Source organism: Heterodontus francisci, chromosome 33 (genome assembly GCF_036365525.1).
Source record: "Heterodontus francisci isolate sHetFra1 chromosome 33, sHetFra1.hap1, whole genome shotgun sequence".
Taxonomy (NCBI): domain Eukaryota; kingdom Metazoa; phylum Chordata; class Chondrichthyes; order Heterodontiformes; family Heterodontidae; genus Heterodontus; species Heterodontus francisci.
The window spans coordinates 47068753-47083084 of record NC_090403.1 but is presented as its reverse complement, the minus strand read 5'-3'; the positions used below and the strand labels follow the sequence as shown (position 1 = coordinate 47083084).

The 14332-nt window shown below is 44.4% G+C and overlaps 1 protein-coding gene across 17 annotated transcripts in view; it reads right to left on the bottom strand.

Moving 5' to 3' along the window:
- The window catches only part of raraa (retinoic acid receptor, alpha a), a 594392-nt gene that overhangs the window by 106478 nt on the left and 473582 nt on the right, over window positions 1–14332 (bottom strand). The gene's annotated exons all lie outside the window — the stretch shown is intronic.

Below are 14332 nucleotides of genomic sequence, written 5' to 3'. Positions count from 1 at the left end.
GGATGCACAAGAGGCCAGAAATAGAGGAGTGCGGAAACCTTGGAGGGTTGTGGGGCTGGAGGAGATTACAGAGATAGGGAGGGACAAGGCCATGCAGGGATTTGAAAACAAGGATGAGACCGGGAGCCAATGTAGGTCAGCGAGCTCAGGAGTGATGGGTAAATGGGACTTGGTGCAAGTTAAAAAACAGGCAGTAGAGTTTTGGATGATCTCAAGTTTACAGAGGATAGAATGTGCGAGACCAGCCAAGTGTGCATTGGAACAGTCAAGTCTAGTTACAACAAAGGCTCGAATGAGGGTTTCAGCAACAGATGAGCTGAGACAGGGACGAAGTAAGGTGATGCTACAAAGGTGGAAATAGGCAGTCTTAGTGATGTTGGAAGTTCAACTCTGGGTCAAAACTGACACCAAGGTTGCAAACAGACTGGCTTAATCTCAGTCTGTGGCCAGGGAGAAGAATGGTATCAGTAGCTAGGGAAGAGAGTTTGGAGTGGGAACCAAAAATGATGGCATCAGTCTTCCCAATATTTAATTAGAGGAATTTCTGCTCATACAGTACTGGATCTCGGGTAGTTTAGCAACATTGGAGTCGAAAGGGGTGGTGTTGAGATAGAGCTGGGTGTCGTCAGCGTACATATAAAAACTAACGCGGTGCTTTCAGATGATGTCACCGAGGGGCAGTATGTAGATGAGAAATAGTAGGGGGCCACGGATAGGTCCTTGGGAGACACCAGACGTAACAGTGCAGGAGCAGAAACAGAAGCCATTGCAAGTGTCTCTAGCTCTAAGTAGATAGATAACAATGGAACCAGGTGACAGTAGTCCCACCCAGCTGGACAGCAATGGAGAGGTGTTGGAGGAGGATATTCCTCCAATCTGTTCCTCAGTAATGGAATTTTACATTGACAAGACAAAAAGTAAAGCAGTCAGATTAGCCTGATAAGCAGTAGAACGTTGGTTACAACCTATCCCTTGCAGCCTCCCCCTCCCCCCACAATGTTCCCAATGGCAGACTGGGGGTGAGTTGAGTGCATATCCATGCAGGTTGCGGGGTGGGGGTCAGGTGAGGAGGGGAGAGAGTCAGAACTGTACAGGCTGAATTTCTGTTGCCTTTCCCAATGGTAGCCAGCACAAGAGATGACTCAACTAGCTTTTTAAAAAAACACTGGGTTTCCTGGTGTCTGTGGAGCTGTATCTCAGCACATAGTGTGCAGAGGGGTGGGGAGGAAATTAGAAGTGCTGGGGAGGGGTGTATAAAATTGAAGACGGTGGTGAATAAACTTATAAAATAAATGAAGCTAGTGACATAGTGGAGTCATTTTGTTCCAATCAATACAGTTGACATCAGTTAATGGCTTTGTGGTTAACTGGAGGAGTCTTTTGTCAGGGAAATGCATTTATACAAAAAACGATTTTTGGTGAATTTAAATCAGTACTGACAGCGGGAAGAGGGGGAAGCTGCAGTTCTGATAAAGAGAATGATTTCACCAGAGGTTTCTCAATAACGTTTTATACAGCTTTGTGGCACAAAGGGTTAAAATGGCCTGGAAAAGATCCCAATAAGGCTGAGGCACTGAAAGGAGCTTGATGTTTTGATAGTCTTTTCATACAGGAAGCCCAAACGGATGTTGCAATTTTAACGTCTAGGTGTTGAAGTCTGGTTTTATTCTTTAATATCCTGTTGTACAATTTCACTTTGATTTTAATTTCTGAAAACATTTAAACGCTCCTCCCAACAAAAGGATTACCAGGCCATACTTGGAAATGAAAGAGGTCTGTTTTATATGAAGATATTTCCTAGGCAGCCCAGAGGAGTACAAACAGTACTGTATGCCCCCAATGACACAGACCCATTTAATCCAATTAAACTATTCTGGACAGATGTTAGCTACAACAATATCTCATTTATGTTGGCAGAAGCTACGAGACAAAAAAAAAGCAATTTTCAATTTTTCATTGAGGCACAAGGGAGAGCATGTTTCCGGAGCTGGAGAGAAAGGAAGCTAGGACAGTGAAACATAAGGATAGAAAAACAGACAGGCAGACAGACCTGATTATCCAAAGTTATATCACAATTTTTAATGAAAACTATTTTCAAAGCTGTCCCTGTTCATGTCGTACTGGGCCACGTAAACTATGTTTGATTCACAATCTGTTGAGCTAGCTAATCTCAGACATAGTACCAGAACTGGCCTCAGTGTCCCTGAACTAGTGATGAGGAAATAAAAATTACCGGGTTCTTTAAAACCGCCATCTGCTCAAACGCTTTGGAAAACAGGGATTAGGAGAGGGCAGGAGTTGGCCCGTCTGTGAATGAAGGGTTTGCGAACACTCTGACGCTCAGACACATATAATGGCCACTTGGGCACGGAGCTGGAGGGTGGGCTTGTAGAACTGTTTCACAGCACAATTCATCTTGGAAGAGGAAAGGAGAATAGAAGAAAATCGAGAATTCTGCTTTGGTCATTTTCCCCAGAAATTTGTTGCAGATCTGTTTCTAAATCGAGAAACCTGTGTTGCTTTACAGTATGGATTCCTGGTGTGAACCACGAGGGATCTTTCCTCTTTTTCCTAGACAGCATTAGCCTCTCATTGCTCTTACATGTCACAAAATGTGTAAATAATTTTCAGAAAGCAGGGAATCTTGTCCTCTCAAAATATCCCCACAACGTAGCACCCTTACCGCTCCCTCAGTTCCAATGAAGGGTTATTGTAACCGAAGTGTAACAACTTGTCTTTTTTCTTTAAAGATCCTGAGCAATCTGCTGCATTTTCTGTTCTTATTTCAGATTGATAGGTTTTTCTTTATTGGTAGTTACCCCTACAGCTGCCCCAGCTGAGACCAGCTAATTCAGCACAACCTGGAAACTGAATCTAGGACCCGACTTTTATGCATAGCTCACTCCTCACTGGATAAACTCATTGAGTCAAAAGGATGACTAATATTACTTCATTTGAAAGTTCATTGTTAGCTGCAATTTCAGATTGATTTTGCGAGTTTTCTCTTGGGAAGATGAGTGCAATTTTGGCCTCAAAGAAAAATAATAAAGGGCAGAAAAGCATATTTCTTAAAGTTCTTCTGCTTTCCCACTGTCGACAGTACATCAGCTCCATTCCTACCTGAGTGATTACACACTATCAATAAATCATCAGAATCCTTAGTCTCATATTAAACACATTGCGAAGGGACATCAATAATTGATTTCATGTCAGAATTAATGCATGACTGGACAAATGTATAAAAATGTGGCATTGTGCAATCACTCACTTCGAATTCTTTGCCTGAATTACTCAATCATGTCAAGTAGGCCCATTTTGTAAAAAATGTTCTTCCTTCATATTCTGACCTCTGCACAGCTGACGATTATCCCACGAAATGAGGCCCCAAGATCCAGCTGAACAAGTGGAACCAAGCTACTGGACAACTTCCAAATAATTGAAGCTAGTCCTAATCAAGTAACTTGACATCAGCAGGCACTACTTGATCTTCATGGAGATACCACTGCAGAACTAGTTCAAGGTGGCATAAATATATCAGTTTGACTGTCCAGCCTGCCCTTAGTCCACATCCTCACTTTTCAACAGTAGTCACTGGAGAACATCAGGCACCCGTTTTTGTTTTAATCCTCCCTATTCCAGTAAAATCAACTGTTGCGCCCCAATTGAGATTAGCTGAGTAAACACAGGTTAGGAATCAAACTTGCAACATTCTGGCGTGCATTGCTTAGTACCACCCACATGGTGCACCAACCCATCAAGCCACTGAAGATCACAAATATTTAATGACATTCTAAAAATCGATAAATAATGCTATACTCCACCAATATTGATACTGAAATCAATTCTAATTTCTGGAAAGCCCCGTTGATGGAACATTCTTTGATTCTTAATGTTGAGATTTGAATGGCGCAGTATTTCAACACTTAGATATAATGACGGCAAGTTGCAGTAAAACACCAATTTTTTTCAAAAACAGCAGGATGGAAATCATGGATTGCTGATCGCCATTTCACTGCGTCATTAATTAAATAGCCTTATCAGTAATGATAATGAGTCAGATAAGTCTCGTTGCCCCCTAGATGTATGATTTGCTCTCTGCTGCTAGATTTGATACCGCAGGGTATAAATGGGTAGAAATTCGTGTCGGGCAATGGCATAGAACAGGCAACATCAGAGCAGCACCTGTTATACGTAGCGCTGGATATTCAGTTCCACTGCAGTCAATGCCTTTTTTTAACTTCCTGCTCTGCGTACACAACTTATTGTGTCTACTAACTTATTGTCGTCTGAAAATTTGGCTATACAACGCTCTAATCCTTCATCCAAGTCATTGATATATATGGTGAAAAGCTGAGGCCCAGCACAATCCCTGAGGAACACCAGTTGGCACATCCCAACAACCAGAGAACGTTCCCTTTATCCCTACACTTTGTCTCTGACGTCCTAACCAATTACCAACCCAGGTCACAAGGTTACCTGCAATTCTGTTTGTGCTTTTACTTTTGCTAATAATCTCTTGTGCAGAACCTTATAGAATGCCTTCTGGAAATCCATATAGACAACATCCGTAGACACTCCCCTGTTCACCATGTTAGTGACTTCCTGAAAAAGTCAGCTAGGTTAATCAGAAATGACCTGCCCCTTACAAATCCATGCTGACTCTATGATCAGCTCACACTTTTTTAAGTGCTCAGTCACTCTGTCCCCCATGATAGATTTCAATAACTTCCCCACAAATGACAAACTGACAGATCTGTAGTTTCCTGGGGCTGGATTTTATTTTCCCACCATGAAAGAATGGCGGCCCACATGCAGCGGTTCATTATAATATGCAGGGCGGTGGCCCCCCCTCCCAATCACGTGGTGAGGGCAGCCTCGGTGACGCTGTCAACGGCATCGCCTGTTTCTGCGCAGGCGCTGGTGCCATCTTTAAAGGGCTGCCAGGCCTGCATTGACAGATGAAAGTTGATCCTGTTCCCCCCCGCACACTGCAACATAAAAATGAAGTTTGACCTATTCTCACCAACTAGACCAGAAAAGCCCTGGTTACCCCTTTTCCATCCCAACTGCACTAAGTGTAGAGCTGACCCCTTTCGCCACCCCCCAACTGACCTAAGTGCAGAGTTCAAGCCTTCACCACCCACCCTCCTCCAACCGACTACACTGACAATGCAGAGTTGACCCCTTCTCCCCCCAGTTCACTACAAACGTAGAGCTCCCCCCTTCCCCACCTCGGTGGTGCCGGCGTTCCCTGAATGGGAAAGTGAAGGTGCGGAAGTGACACACGTCACTCGGAGGATCGAGAACAGCCAGTAACATTGCTCCGCCTTCCTTTTAAATGTACTTAAATGGGTGATTTTAATTTCAAATCCGGTTCCCGCTGTGGAGGGGCGGATGTGCCGCCACAGAGCTTCTCTACTGCCGGCAATGGACTCTGTGGCAGGCTGCTGCCGCTCCAATCTTCTGCCGCCTCGCCTCCCCCAACACCCCCGGCAAAGAGCCCGACGCCGAGAGCTCAACAAAATCTAGCCCTTGGTTTCTCTTTCCCTCCTGCCTTTAAAAATAACAAGCATGGCATCTTGAGTGAGGTCCTAGAGAATTCCTTTGCTATGGAACTATCCCAAGCTAAAACAATTGGGTCATAAATGATAAATAATTTTAAAAATGAACAAATAGCAAGTTGAATACTTTACAAATCTCTAGGAAAGCTGACTGTTCAAAGCAGATGGAGCAGCAGCAAATAAAACCTTACAACGGAAAATGAAACTTAACACAGATGAATTGGGTAAGATAATTAGGATATGCAAATGCATAAAGGAAAGAATGAGCACAGCCACCCTGTAAGATCAGAAAGGCACAATGCAAGTGCTAGCCATGGAAATTAGACAAACAAATACCATGTTAATTAGGGCCAGGGACTGACTATAAAACCTCAACTGCTGTTAGTCAAATTAAAGGCAACAGTTCAAAAAGAAAGCAGAGAACTTGTTCACAAAGAGGCTTTGTTATGTTAACTCTTCAGGGCTGCTGTAGGACAATGGGAAAACTGGATAACACACTAAACAAATGGCTTGGTAATCTGCATGCAGGCAGCTATTCAGAGCATCTGAACTCTGCATGAATTCTGCCACACTAACATTACCCCAGATGACAGAACTATTAGGAGGTACTGAAGGCTGGATACCAGAAGACATCTTAATAAGACAGTACATCAATTGTGTATTATTCTATGAAATACAATTTTTCCTGGACATTTAGACCTAGGAGTTGAATTCCCACACCCTCACCACCTGCTGATTTTTTGGTGGAATTGGGCTGGCAGGCAATTGCAGAAAGTGTCTACCATGTTCCCACCCTTGTGACTCTTCCCCATTTCCCAGCAGCCAAGTTTAAGATAATGAATTCAAGGAATAATGCAGGATGCAAGGGTCACCCATTAGACCCAGGTGCCCAGTGATCTCCTGGCAGCACTGGGTGGGGTGCACAAATTTTTCAATTTAGTCTCAGGGCTTGTGCAAGCGCTCATAGTGACTTCATTATTTCATCCCCTTCTTGCTGCCGTCCCATCCTCCATAAACGTGGCCAAAATGCAGCCTCTCGTATCCTGTCCTAAATGATGTCCTATTTGCAAGTCACCCTCACTGATCTACACTGGTTCCCCAACTGTCCTTGTCCTCGACATCAAATCCCCCACAGCTGCATGTATGCGACTTGCTTCAGCCTTACATTCCCCTGAGAGAGCTCAACCACCTGCAGCCACTCTCAGGCACTCTTTTCCAAACCCCTTTGCTTATCTACTCTTCTCTTCCTTCTTCGAAAGCCTTGACAAAATGCATGCTTTTGACCAGGATTAATAATCACACCCTTCATGGCGCAGCATCCATTTCACGGAAAAGTGCTTTGTTTTGAGAGCTGCTTTTTAAACTTTAAAGGTGTTGGGCAAAGGCAAGTTTTTCTCATTTGAAGTATTTTGAGATGTCCTCAAAGGTGTTATAAAACACAATATAAAGCAATTTTTTTGCTTGTCATTTCCTGTTCTTTTCTCCCTTCCTCAGTTGAAGACAGTACATCACATGGTCAATTCATCATCGATGAACCTCGACACTGGAAAGCTATCCCGTCATGAAAAGCATCACAGTCCAATCTAGTCTTTATCTAACCTCTACACATGCATTTTGCAGCAGGAGTCGCTGGATAAGGACTCAGAATGGAAACTCTGATTTTCTTCCCCCTCCCAAGCCCAGGACTATTGAGGCCAAAAGTAATGTTGAGCCTGACCAACTCGACTTAGATCTGGGATTGAACTTGGGACCTTCCAAATCTTCATGGTTCGGTACCAAATCAAGCAGGTAATGCAACCACTGAACAATTAGGTGAGCTGACCTAATCTTCCAAGTTACATAGTTAAGACTTACTTAACCAGTTTTGCATTTATTATTGAACTTCTTTCAGCACAACTAGTTCTGTGATATGGATTAGGATTGTGTTCCTGATGTCAGACATTACTGAACTATTGCACCTCTAGTATCATATGCCATTGTCTCTGTTACCAACAGTGTCTTCTCTTGTATTTAATCTTTCCCCAGCTGCCTCTCCAGGCATTTTTCCATGAATGGAAACCAGTGACAAAATGTTATTTCTAAATATTGTGTGAAAATAACGCACAGTGGGGCCTGATGCGCAAGTGTGCGAGAGATTCCTTGTCCATTTTCTGCAGCAACTGACTTGAGAACAACTCAGAACAGTTTGCACAAAAAAAAATTCACGGACCTCCATTCCTGTGTCTCTCCATACTGCAAGCTAGGGAGAGGTCTCATGTTCTGTACACTTTTAGGCTGTAGACTCCTGTCCCTAGGAGAATGGAGTCTCACGACTTCAATTTGATTTATACCATAACCACCTGCAATGGTACAGATATGTAAATGCAGTCTTAATGTTTATTTTATACCATTTGGTAGCAGATCACTAGCTACAAATGTAGCATTGTGGCTATGTTGTGAGACAAATAATCCAGAGGCCTGAAGACAAGTGTCCAAATCCCACCATGGGGGGTGGGGGGAGGGGGACGGGGGGGAATTAAATTCAGTTCATTAAATTAAACTGGAATAAAAAGCTAGTACCAGTAATGAAATCTGCCATCCTTGCCTGGGCTGGCCTATATGTGACTCCAGACCCACAGCAATGTGATTGAAACTTGACGGCCCTCTAAAATGGCCTAGCAAGCCACTCAGCTGTCAAGAAGGCAGCTCACCAGCACCTTCTCAAGGGCAATTAGGAATGGGCAATAAATGCTGGCCTTGCCAGCAATGCCCACACCCTGTGAAAAAGAAAATCATGCCGAATATTATAGGTTAGAACAGATTTACATATTTTGAAATCTGGAAAGGATGTCGGTCCTCAAATGCGGATATTGTTTTCAACTAAATTTTGCCTGAAACATCATTGTTAGTGACATTGGTACCAACGACTCCAAGAACTGAGAAAATAACTCAAAGGGCTGTCCGCAATCTGTTCACTTCACATTGTCAACCAAGTTCATAAACTACTGCCATCAACGTACTCTGAACAGTGCAAAATACAGTAATCACAGACTGAGCAAAGCAAAGAGATGGTATTATTTAATCACCCTTTACCCTTTGTATTTGACTGTAGCATCTGAACAATTTGTGGAGGAAAATGTCACTCCACAACCAAAGTGCATTCTTTTAACATGAAGGAGCATCTTGTAATGGTTTCAATGCTTGCCAACTTCTTGCTGAATAAAGGTCTTGAAAAAAGGGCTCAAGCTGCGATTTTCTGGCTGAACAAAAAAAAAAGCAGAAAAGTCAGTGCAATTTGGACTGGTTGGCCAAAAGTGGGCTGGAGATTCTGGGGACAGCCTAATTAACATCATGAAATGAGCTCCCAGTATCAGGAATGCTTTTCTCAAACACTGGAAGTACACCCAAGAACATGACTTGGCATCCCCTATCTTTGAGTTTTCAGGCGATCTTCATTTAAGCGTCTTTTAAGGCCAAACTGTATTTGAATGGGTGGCAAATGTGGCTTTCTATTGTCACTGGGAGTTCTAAATGTCTGAATTCTTTTATAGTTTCAAATTTAAAAACATCCAGTGGTTGAAACTAACATGTTTTTAATTTTCCGATGTTCTGAACTTCAGCTTAGGAAAATCTGAAGAGTCAGGATGTGTGGCTTCGGATCCATAAACTGTTCACGCCAAATTCCAAAGGCTAATCCAAATTCTGAGTACATGTTGCCATTGTTCCTCTACCCCACAAAAACAAATGGCTTATTATTTCTACTACAGTGGTTGCTAGTTCACTAAGGGTACTGAAAATGTTTGGATCTTTCTCTTCCACATAGCTGTGGATCCTGGGTCATTTGCAAATTCCAAGACCGAGATCGATGGACCTTGTTAGGTTAGGGTATCAAGGAATATGGAGCAAAGGTTGGCAAATGGAGTTATGGTATAGATCAGCCATGATCTAATTGAATGGTGGAACAGACTCAAAGGGGATGAATGGCTTACTTCTGTTCCTATGTGACTTGTTTTAAGATCCAATGGGATAACTTTTCAAATAAGTCTGTTGCACCCAAATTCCTAATATGGCCTGTCAATGTGTGCAGCTCCACATCAGGAGTTCATAAAGTTACCCCACATGGGAAATTTTTACAATAGGAGCAGGTTATTTGGCTTTTGTTGAAAAATTTGGGGCAGCCTTTATTTAGTAGGCTATGGATCTCTTGAGCAAACAGCTTTCCTCCAAGTTCTAAAATACCATGTTGATGGTGTGTTAACGTATTCGTCAGAGCGATTGCATCCAGATTGCGCTCTGCAATTCCCAATGAGTTCCCAATTCTGTCTGGAAGTGAAGCCAAGTGGTAAACTTGAGGGATATTGCATCTTATTCCTTCTTCACAGCACTGAGTTCCAGACTATGTTTTTCATTACATTCAGAATATTTTTGTCAATATTTTCTGGAAAGCACTGAGTTTTAATTTTTTTTCCCCAATTAATATTTTTCTTTTGCTAATTTTCACCATTTGCTCAATACATAGGGCTGGATTCTGTTGGGACAGTGATGACTCCGATGACGGCCCGGAAAGCAGGTGGAAATCCCACCTTGGCCGTTTGGGGAAGCCCTGTCCAGATTCTATGGCAATCTAGCAGCTAATGAGCTGCCTTTGGGGCTCCTGTCCTTTTAAGGGACGACAGCACACCTAAAGCTCTTCAGTCTCAACAGCACCACTGGTAGCGGTTGGAAGAAGGGAAATGGGGTTGGCGTTGCCGGGGCCAGTCAGGCAGGCCCCAGTGAGGTTTGGGAGTGGGCGGTGGGGAGGAGGTGGTTGGAGAGGGCGGGGGGTTACTGCTGTGGGGGTGGTCAGTGCTGCCAGGGCCCATCTCCATAGGCCACAGGGTGCCCGATTGGGAGGTCCCCCTCCCCCCACCCAAGCCCGCAGGAAGGCTGTCAGTGTTCAGGTAAAATGCCAGTGGTGGTGGGAAGAGGCCCATAACTGCCCACTTAAATGGCACAATTGGCTTCTGGGCAAGAGGCCTATCCTTCAACTTCCCCACTGTTGGCAACATGCCATGGCAGCAGATACGCCACCTCCTGCAGTACCTCCCAATTATTTGCACCCCTCTACCCCGCCTCCTGTCCTGCTCCTGCAGGCCCCATAAAATTCTCTTTATTGATTTATCGTTCCCCAGATACCAGTCACTTTCTGCTGACTTAGTCATTCGTATCAAGAGGAAGTCGGATGGCCGACTGAGAGAAATAGACTTGCAGGGCTACGGTGATCGAGCCAGGAATGGGACTGACTACATAGCTCTGTGGAGAGCCAGCATCGCCCTGATGGATGAATGGCTTCCTTCTGTGCCATAAATGACTCACTCTCTCTCTAAGACACTTCGATCAATGAAGCTTCATAGTCAAGTCTTGAGGTACAGCAGCATTGTGATTATGTTACTGGACTCGTAATCCAGAGGCCTGGACTAATAATCTGGAGACATGAATTCAAATCCCACCCCAGCAGCTGGGGAATATAAATTCAGTTAATTAAATATATCTGAAATAAAAGGCTAGTATCAGTAATAGCGATCATGAGACTACAGGATTCACATAAAAACCCATCTGTTTCACTAACGTCCTTTAGAGAAGGATATCTGTCATCCTTACCTGGTCTCGCCTAAACATGACTCCAGACCCATAGCAATATCACTGATCCTTAACTGCCCTTTGAAATGGCCAGCAAGCTAGTTAGTTGCATCACACCACTACAAAAATGTTGAATAAAAATAAAACTGGATGGACCACCCGGCATCAAGTTAGGAACCGGACACAAATAAAGGTACACCCGGTCCATTTGACTTTGCAAAGTCCTCCGCACTAACATCTGGGGACATGCCAAAATTGGGAGAGCTGTCCTATAGACTATTCAAGCAACAGTCTGAAATATTCATGCTCCCAGAATTATACTTTTCAGCAAATGCCCCGGACTCCTCCAACACCATCCACTGACAGGACAGATTCACCAGAGGTACACAGTGGCACAGTGGTATTCAGTCAGGAGGAAGTGAGCCTGTGAGTCCTCAACATTGACTCCAGACCCCATGAAATCCCATGGCATCAAGTCAAACATGGGAAAGCAAACTTCCTGCTGATTACCACCTACCTCCCATTCCTCAGCTGATGACTATTCTACGTTAAACACCACTAGGAAAAAGTACTGAGGGTAGTAAGGGCACAGAATGTACTCTGGGTGTGGGGGAGTTCAACGTCCATCACCAGGAGTTACCCAGTAGCACCACTACAGACCAAGCTGGCCAAGCCCTGAAGGTTATAGCTGCCACACTGCACCTATGGCAAATGGTGAGAGAACCAACATCAGGGAAAAACCTATTTGACTTCATCCTCACCTATCTATCAGTTGCAGATGCATCTGCCCATGTCAGTATTGCTAGCACTCAGCACCACACAGTCCTTGTAGAGACAATGTCTTCATACTGAGGACACTTTTCATCATGTGTGGCACTACCATTGTGCTGAATGGGATAAATTCAGAACAGATCCAGCTGCTCACTAGTGGGCAGCTATGAGGCGCTGTGAGGTCTGTGGGCCATAAGCAGCAGCAGAATTGTATGCCACCATAATCTATAACCTCATAGTCTGGCATACCCCCATTACTATCAAGCCAGGGGATCAACTCTATTTCAATGAGGACTGCATAAGAGCAGCACCAGGCATAATAAAACATGAGATGCCAATCTGGTGAAGCTACAAAACTGGACTACTTTCATGCTAAACAGCAGAAGCGCCATGCTATAGACAGAGTTAAGCAATCTCACAACCTATCAGATCAAAACTCTGCAGTCCTGCCACTTCCATTTGTGAATGGTGGTGGACAATTAAACAACTAATGGGAGGGGGAGGTTCCATGAATTTTCCCATCCTCAATGATGGCGGATCCCAGCACGTGAGTGTAAATAACAAGGCTGAAGTGTTTGCAACCACCTTCAGCCAGAAGGGCTGAATGGATAGTTCATCTCGGCCTCAATTTGAGGTCCCCACCATCATAGAAGTCAGTCTTCCGCCAATTTAACTAATTCCGCCTTATATCAAGAAATGGTTGAAGGCACTGGATACAGCAAAGGCTGTAGTTCCCAACAACAACCTGGCTGTAGTACTGAAGACTTGCGTTCCAGAACTATCCTCACCTCTAGCCAAACTGTTCCAGTACAGCTCCAATACTGGCATCTACCCAACAATGTGAAGAATTGCCCAGGTATGTCCTGTCCATAAAAAACAGGACAAATCCAATCCGGCCAATTACTGTCCCATCAGTATACTCTCAATCATCAGCAAAGTGATGGAAGGTGTCGTTATTGGTGCTGTCAAGCAGCACTATTCACCAGTAACCTGCTCACCAATACTCAGTTTGGGTTCTGCCAGGGCCACTCGGCTCCAGACCTAATTGACCAAACATGGACAAAAGAGGTGAGATGAGAGTGACTGCCCTTGACATCAAGGCAGCAGTTGACCAAATGTGGCATCAAGGAGCCCTAATAAAATTGAAGCCAATGGGAATCGGGGAGAAAATTTCTACTGGTTGGAGTCATACCGATCACAAAGGAATATGGCTGCAGTTGTTGAGAGACCAATCTTCTGAGCCCTTGGACATCACTGCAGGAGTTCCTCAAGACAGTGTCCTAGGCCCAACCATCATCAGCTGCTTTATCAATGATCTCTCAAAAAGTCTGAAGTGGGGATGTTTGCTGATGATTGCATAGCAGTCCGTGGCCACCTGCAGTAAGATGTTCAGGGCTGGGTTGATAAGTGACAAGAAACATCTGTGCTACCTAAGTATCAGGCAATGAAAAACAGCAATAAGAGAGAGTCTAAACATCTCCAGTTGACATTCAATGGCTAAACCCCCCTACTGTCAACATCCTGGGGTGGGGTGGGGTGGGGTGGGGTTACCATTGACCATAAATACTGTGGCTATCAGAGTAAGTAACTCTGCGGCGTTTAACTCATCTCATGACTCCCCAAAGCCTGTCCACCATCTACAAGGCACAAGTCAGGAGTGTGATGGAATACTTTCCATTTGCCTGGCAGACTGCAGCTCCAACAAGTTTTTTAGTTTTTTTTTAGTTTAGTTTTAGAGATACAGCACTGAAACAGGCCCTTCGGCCCACCGAGTCTGTGCCGACCATCAACCACCCATTTATACTAATCCTACACTAATTCCGTATTACTACCACATCCCCACCTGTCCCTATATTTCTCTACCACCTACCTATACTAGGGGCAATTGCTAATGGCCAATTTACCTATCAACCTGCAAGTCTTTGGCTTGTGGGAGGAAACCGGAGCACCCGGAGGAAACCCACGCAGACACAGGGAGAACTTGCAAACTCCACACAGGCAGTACCCAGAATTGAACCCAGGTCGCTGGAGCTGTGAGGGTGCGGTGCTAACCACTGCGCCGCTAACCACTGCGCCACTGTGCCGCCCTTAAGATGTTCGACACCATCCAGGACAAAGTAGCACGCTTGATCGGCACCCCATCCAACTCTTTAAAATTTCACTCCCTCTACCACCGATGCACAGTGCAGCGTTGATGAATTGTGTACCATCTACAAGAAGCAGTGCAACAATTTGCCAAGGCTCTTTCAATAGCACCTCCCAAACCCACAAACTCTACCAACTAGAATGACAAGGGCAGCAAGTGCATGGAAACACCACCATCTGCAAGTTCCCCTCCAAGTCACACATTATCCTGACTCAAACTTTATCACCGTCCCTTCATTGTTACTGGGTCAAAATCC